Raw genomic sequence first — 7,735 nt, forward strand, 5'->3', positions numbered from 1 at the left:
TTAAAAATTATAGAACATCAGATAACATCAACATCTTTTCAAGGAAAGGCTCTATCTCAGTATGAAATTATTGTGTAAATATTTGAAATCTACTTTACTTTTTATTTACATTTTTGTCCAGATGTGGATACAATAAAAGCACATATTAGGCAAGTACTGTGACACTGGGCCATATTCCTGGCCTTGGCTTTGATTTTTAGTTTTAGTTATACTTTCTTACATTGACCATATTCCACTGAGAAGCTCCATAAAATGTAAGCTAGCATCTATTCTTGAGAAATTTCTGAACCAAAATGATTTAAAGCTGAACCCTCTTCATTTTGTAAGATATTGTATGTTTGGTTCACTTTGTTTATCAAGGCAGTGATGAAAAGGACTTACAGATGCTTAGATTTCTTCCCCTTACAGACTTATTTGCTTTCTACAACTCAGTATGTCCAAACCTAAAATCAACCATGGTCTGTAATGTTAGCGTTTAACTGGTCAGCAAAAAGACCCTTACTGAATGCCCACTCCCATGTTTACAGAATTGAGGAAATTTCCATCCCATGAACACAGCACAATTTCTGATTGAAGGCAAAGTATACAAAGAAGGAAGGCAAGCAAGAGAGAAGATTTGAGACATTACAACTGGAAAGCAACTTCAATCAGCAGATCGGAAATGGAATTTTTATTATATGACAGTTCATTTTCTGTTATAAGTAATTCTGTCCACGCGGTAGACATCTGTACTTCATAGTGATTGGCAATAAGAGAAGCATGGCCTTCCGAACATTTCCCAGTAATTGGAAGAGATGGGTAACACACTTTGAATGCACTTGCCTCAGCCAAGAAATTTTCCTGTTCCACCACAATCCTCTTTCTTGCCCATACAGGTAAAGCCTGTTGTGGAGTTACAGTCTTGAAGCAGAGAATGCCATGAATATTTATCCGTGCTACTACTATTTACCCTACAATTTTTGGAATAAAGAGAGGGGAAGTGGAGATTTGCAGTGGTCATAGAAAAAGAAAACCCTGTGAGCTTCTTTCTTTTTGTCTGTCTGTCTTTTTCTTTCTTATAAGTAATCACCTTTCCCCATCTGAAACAAATTAACTCCTGGGGAGGAGATGTTCTGAGAGCTTTCACATAGCGGTTGTCAAGGAAACAGCTTCTATTGCCCACATGTGTCCTGCAGCTCAGACACTGGATTGCTTTGTATCACCAGACAGCAGTCTGGGAGGATGGCTAGTTTACATATACCAGAGTGTTAGACCAGAGGTCCCCCACATAGTCTGTACTGGATTACTTACTCTGTGTGTGTGTGTGTGTGTGTGTGTGTGTGTGTGTGTGTGTGTGTGTGTGTGTTGTGCATAAATAATTTTTTACTCTCATTCTCCTGTGTGGCAGCCTGGAAAATACTACTATGGCTGACTTTGAAAACACTATTTCTTGTTTTGTACATAATCATAATATAGCTTCACTTGAACCTCATCAGAGCTGTGGATCAAAATATCCTCCAGTCTTGTGGAGCCCTCTGCTGGACAACTGTTGTTCTGGCTCAGAAAGAAGGCACTTGGTTTTCAAAAACCTTTCTGTTTGCTTGTCTTAGTCAATATCACTTTACTCATTTTTATGTGGTAAGTTGTGAGACTTTATATTGATTTCCATAGCTTGAAGTTGCTTTATCTAAATAGGTCTTCTTGTACACTGTTGTGTCTCTTGTTTGGGGAAACAGGGCTGTTTCTAGGTTATTAAAGTAATGTCCTCCATCTTGACATAAAAAAAAATTCTAAATTAACTCTTTAATCTGGAGACTAAGTAAGTTCTTCTTGAACATGCATACTTCAAACTCTGTGTGTTTAACTGTTCATTATCCTGAGTTATGCTTTCAAGAACTTTGCCAAAATAACATATAAAATAATGTCAGAATACAAGAGGAACACATAGTATTTTAGTAGGACATGGTCAATCTAAAAGTTCCAAGACTGTTGAATTGCCTTGGACAACAGAAAACCCAGTATTCATTATGTAAATGGAAAGTTCCAATTTTAGAATAAAGATTGAAGTCGAAGAATAATTTTTAGAGTATAAAAATTATTAAAAATATAATATTTTCCTTTAAAAACGTTTTACTGGAAATATATTACTCTAAATAAGTAGTCAAAAATTAACTGAAAAGACATTTTATATGAGCATAATATTGAGTTGAAACTTCACTAATGCTCTCTCCTCTAGCCGAGCAAGATGCCCAAAAGAAAGAAGGCCAAGGGGAAGAAGGTGGCCGCAGCCAAAACGGTGGTCAATCCTTTGTTTGAGAAAAGGCCCAAGAACTTCGGCATTGGGCAGGACATCCAGCCCAAAAGAGATCTAACACACTTTGTCAAATGGCCCCGAAACATCAGGCTGCAGCAGCAAAGAGCCATACTCAATAAGCAGCTCAGAGTACTTCCTGCCATTAACCAGTTCACCCAGGCCCTGGACAGGCAAACAGCTACTCAGCTGCTTAAGCTTGCCCACAAGTACAAGCCAGAGACAAAGCAAGAGAAGAAGCAAAGGCCCATGCTGAGAAGAAAGCTTCTGGCAAAGGGGACGTCCCAAGAGACCACCTGTCCTCTGAGCAGGAGTTAGTACAGTCACCACCTTGGTGGAGAACAAGAGGCTCAGCTGGTGGTGATTGCCCATGATGTAGACCCCATTGAGCTGGTGGTTTTCCTGCCTGCCCTGTGTCGAAAGATGGGGGTGCCTTACTGCATCATCAAGGGGAAGGCCAGGCTGGGGCGCCTGGTCCACAGGAAGACATGCACCACTGTTGCCTTCACACAGGTTAACTTGGAAGACAAGGGTGCTCTGGCTAAGCTGGTGGAAGCGATTAGGACCAATTATAATGACAGATATGACGAGATCCGCCGCCACTGGGGAGGCAACGTCCTGGGTCCTAAGTCTGTGGCTCGCATTGCCAAGCTGGAGAAGGCAAAGGCTGAAGAACTCGCCACTAAACTGGGTTAAAAAATGTACACTGAGTTTTCTGTACATAAATATAATTACAAAATTATCTTCCAAAAAAAAGAAAAAAAAGTCACCAATATGAGGAGAAAGGTTATACATTATTATTCTTTCCTAACTTACGGTTTCCATTTTTTTTCTGAAAATTAACCTGAACACCCCAGAGACATATAAATTCTGAGAGGTACCTTGTTTGTTAGTTGATAAGTCCTGGTGACTTCTCACTGACTCTCAGGCTAACTGGTTGAATGCAGGTAGAGCTGCCACAGATGCAAGCAAGCATGGGTAAGAGCTAAGCCCTCTAGGTTTGGGGAGAAGCATACACGGTGCTCAGATAATTTATTGTCAAAACCAGATACTTTCTTTCTTTTTTTCCCCTTTCCTTCTCCCTCTTGCTCTGGCCCTGCTCCCTCCAGCCCCCGCTTGCTCCAGGCTCTGCTCACTCCAGCCCTGCTTACTCTGGCCCAAAGTACACTGTAGCTGTCTTCAGACACCCATATGAGGACATCGGATCTCGTTATGGATGGTTGTGAGCCACCATGTGGTTGCTGGGATTAGAATTCATGACCACCTTCCTGAAGAGCAGTCGGTGCTCTTAACCACTGAGCCATCTCACCAGCCCCCAAACCAGATACTTTCAAGAATAAAAGTTACTGAATATTTGCTTATTGGATAATGTACTAGTTAGCTTTAATTGTCACCTTGAGACACTCTAGAGCTGGTGAGAGTAAAGCCTTGATTGGTAACAGATTGGAACAGATTGGCCCCTGGGAGGACTGTCTCGATTACTAACACTAGGGGGGGCTACCATACTGTGGGCTTTACCATCTCAAGGAAGATGATCATGTGATGCATAAGAGAGCTAGCTAAGATGAGCCTGTGGGAGAGCAGGCGAATAAGTAACATCTTCCATGGTTCCTGATGGAATTCTTTGGCTTGTGTGCTCCCAGGGTGGCAGCAACGTCGGGTGAAATTCCAAGCAGTCTTGCTTTGAGGTTCCTCCTACCTTGACTTGCATCAATGATGTCCTGTGATGTGTAAGTGCCAAATGAAGTAAATCCTTTCTTGCTCGAGTTGCCTTTTGTCGGAATGTTTTTATCATAACAATCTAAAGGAAACCAGGACAGTAGACTCTAGGACTTGTAATTACACAGCGTGTAACTTTCTATATTTCAATGATACAGAGCTCTAGTTTTGAGATAAATGTGCTTATAACATAATGCTGTAAAACAAAGATTTTTCTAGAGCTTAGTATGTTTTTTAATCTTTAATTTGAATATTCTACTTTCAGACTGAGGAAACGATTCAACAATTTTCTACTGTATTCAAATTTCCACTGAACCAGAAATGCATAAATTTCACGGCAAAGACATCCCCAACACTTCTAAACATTGCCTTTCTTAAGATTAAGCAACTAAAAATCAAATAATTGAAGGATTCTGCTCTCTCTGTTGAATTAAACACTGCTTATCACCCTAAAGACTATACTGTTCAGGTGATTAAAAAAAATTAGAATTCTACTTCCTTGCCTTCAAAGACATTAACCCATTTCATTAACTGAATCTTCATCTCAGATCCAGACTTGGTGCCACTTCCCCCTCCACTCCAGGGCCCTTTCCCCCTGCACTTCAGAGTTGATTATTCATCTACTTCTGAAGTGGAAATTTCTGGTTTACTTGGAGACTCAGTTGTAGCATGTGATTTGGGGGAGGGGGGGGAGGAGCTGTTTTATGAAAGAAGGACATCTGATGTTTTGCTAGAAGAGACACATGGTGTTTTTCTGGAAGCTGTTTTGATAAATGGCATATGATATTTTGCTCATAGTGAAAACCGACAACTGAGAGGGCATATAATGTTTAGAAAAAATATAACCCCACAGACAATGAGAAGCCACTCTTGCATTGGTTCGATTTGCAACAATTCACTGGTCTTCACCGACATTCCCATTGGTACACTTTGCAACACTTTGGTGGTCTTCACTGATCGTCATTTGCCACGTGTTAGTAGACAGAAATGCCCCAAAGAACTTGTGGTATTCCAGCTGCTTCTTGCCACGTCTTTGGACTCAGACTTGGGCTAATTCAGCAGACCCTTGAGGTTTCCTCTGGATGGAGCCACTGCTATTGATTCATGTTTGGAATTGCCCCAAATAGCTACTTCTAAACAAGTCCATATCTCCCTTGTCCTATTAACCACCTTCTCCCCCTACCTTTGCCTGGTGGACTAGATGGGAGTTTAAAGGGTTTAAGAGCCCTAATTAAAGTAGGTTTTGAAAAATCAGCCTACACACTTCAAAGTTGCTTCTGCTCCAGTTCAGGGCTGGTATTTTCTGGTCAGATATCAAGGGCTTCAGGTCTAACATTCTCTCTCTCTCTCTCTCTCTCTCTCTCTCTCTCTCTCTCTCTCTCTCACACACACACACACACACACACACACACACTATGCCCCGATTCCAGATGCTCATTCTGCCTCACAATATTTTCCTGTAACTACCTGACCTTAGCCCCAGCATTCCCTAGCTCCTCTGCTGCCAATTTCATCCATGGTCTTGTCTTAGAACTAGGATTTACCATGAATTTGCCACTATCCCAAGAGATGTAGGTCCAAAGACGCCCCTATCTAATTGTTGACTCCTGTCAACCTATGCAATCCTTATCAGCTTCATGAAAACATGTTTTTCATTTTTTCATATATAACAACCTTACCAGTTTCACCTATCCTCTTTCTCTCCAAGTCCATCCCCACTTCTCCCACCACATCCACTCCTCTGCTTCTTTTCAGAAAAGGGCAGGTCTCCTGGGGAAATCAAGGAAACATGGGATACCAAGTTATAGTAAGAGTAGGCACCTCTCCTCGTATTAAGGCTGGATGAGGCAACCCAGTTGGAGAAAAAGGGTCTCAAAAGCAGGCAAAAGAATCAGAGCCAGCCCTTGCTCCTTCTGTTAGGAGAACCACAAAAACACCAAAATATACAACTGTAATGTATATGTAGAAGCTTTTGTTAGAACAAAGAAAGCTCCCTGATTGTGAGTTCAGACTCAGTAAGCTCCTATAAGCCCATATTAACTGATTCTGTATTACTGTCATGTCCATGATCTTTCTGGCTCCTCCAATCCTTAATCTGCAAGAGTCTCTGAACTCTGTTAAATGTTTGGTTTCTCTGCATCTGTTTCCATCAGTTGCTAGATGGAAGCACTCTGATGGTGATTATGCCAGGCTCTATAATGGTCTTTTTGGGTCTGGGTTACCTAAGACAAGATTATATTTTCTAGTTCCATCTCTTTTTTTTTTTTTTTAAGCTTTTAAGAACTTTATTTTCCTTCCACTTTTTTCCCTTTGCTCGGGTATCTGCAGAGCAGCTCAGGACCACTCAGTGATGGCTCCAACCCACACAGTGGCCTGAGCTTTGGGAGCTGCTCACCAGTTCTGTGACTGACTACACACTCCAGTCTTCCATGTGGAACTGCTAGATGGGCACTGAGGGTACCTGCACACCCTCTGACCATTCGGCCACCTCAGGCTGAGCAGCAGTGAACTCAGGAGCTGGTGTGGTCCATTCACCCTGGAATTCTTCCTTGGTCCCAGCCTTCTCAGCAGCAGCCTGCTCCTCCTTCTCAATCTCCCCTGGGTCTCTGTAAAAGTAAAGATCAGGTATAGCCTCTCATGGGTGCTCATGAAAGATAATACCTTGAATGCGGAGTAATTCCCAAGCCAACGTCCACCACATCAGACCCATTGAGTTCCCTTTTTGTTGCAGGGGATGGCAATGTCTACATAATGCAGGAGAGAATCTGTTACACAGAGCAATAGTGGGCAGGTTGACATAAGAGGCATCTGTGAGTGGCTGCTGGTCAGCCCTGGGATCAATCACCCCTAGAAGCCATGGCTCCCTGAAGGCTGCTTGGATCTGGTTAGTGAAGGTCCCAGGTGTGAAGCGGTTAGCAATTGAAGTAGCTCTTGTGGCAGCAGCAAACTTCAGCACAGCTCACTGGCTAGTGTTCCTGGAGGAGATGATGCTAAAGTCAGTAAGGTTCTCAATGGCAACAATAGCTCAAGCTGCAAGCAACAGATTCTCCCAGGTCCTCTTCAGATTTATGATGTAGATACCATAATTTTTCCTTTTGTAGATGTACTGCTCCATCTGAAAGTCAAGGTTGGTGCCACCTAAGTGGGTGCATGCAGCAAAGAATATGAGGACATCCTTTTCCTTCATCTGCAGGATGTCAAGGGCTCCAGACATTGTGTAAGTTTCCCTTCTAAGTTACCATGGGAACTAAGAACAAGCCATATAGACTCCTCCTTAGGTAGTGCAGAAGAAGCTTCTAGTTCCATCTTGATTCAATTTACATACCAATATCAGCCCCTCATTCTCTCCTTCCCTTCTCTTCCGAGAAGGGAGAGCAGCCCCCGTGTTATCATGCCCCCTCACACACACACAGACACACACACACATCAGTTACTGCAGGGATAGGTACATTCTCTCTCTCTCTGCAACTAGACAAGGTGTCCCAGTTAGGGGAACCGATTCACAGGAAAGTAACAGAGTCAGCGGAAGCCCCCACTCTAGTTTCGGGGACACTGGCATGAAGACCAAGCTGCACATCCTTTAACATATATGCAGGGGGGCTAGGTCCAGCCATGCTCACTTTTTAGTTGGTGGTTTATTCTCTGGGAGCCCCCAGGGTCGAGGTTAGTTAACTCTGTTGGCCTTCCTGTGGAATCCCCATCCTCTTTCAATCTTTCAATATTTCC

At 42.6% G+C, this 7,735-nt stretch overlaps 1 pseudogene; it reads right to left on the reverse strand.

Moving 5' to 3' along the window:
- Window positions 1-6,270: 6,270 nt before the first annotated feature.
- Window positions 6,271-7,223, reverse strand: LOC117719399 (small ribosomal subunit protein uS2 pseudogene; annotated as a pseudogene).
- Between the last annotated feature and the right edge of the window lie 512 nt (window positions 7,224-7,735).

Source organism: Arvicanthis niloticus, chromosome 13 (assembly GCF_011762505.2).
Source record: "Arvicanthis niloticus isolate mArvNil1 chromosome 13, mArvNil1.pat.X, whole genome shotgun sequence".
Taxonomy (NCBI): Eukaryota; Metazoa; Chordata; class Mammalia; order Rodentia; family Muridae; genus Arvicanthis; species Arvicanthis niloticus.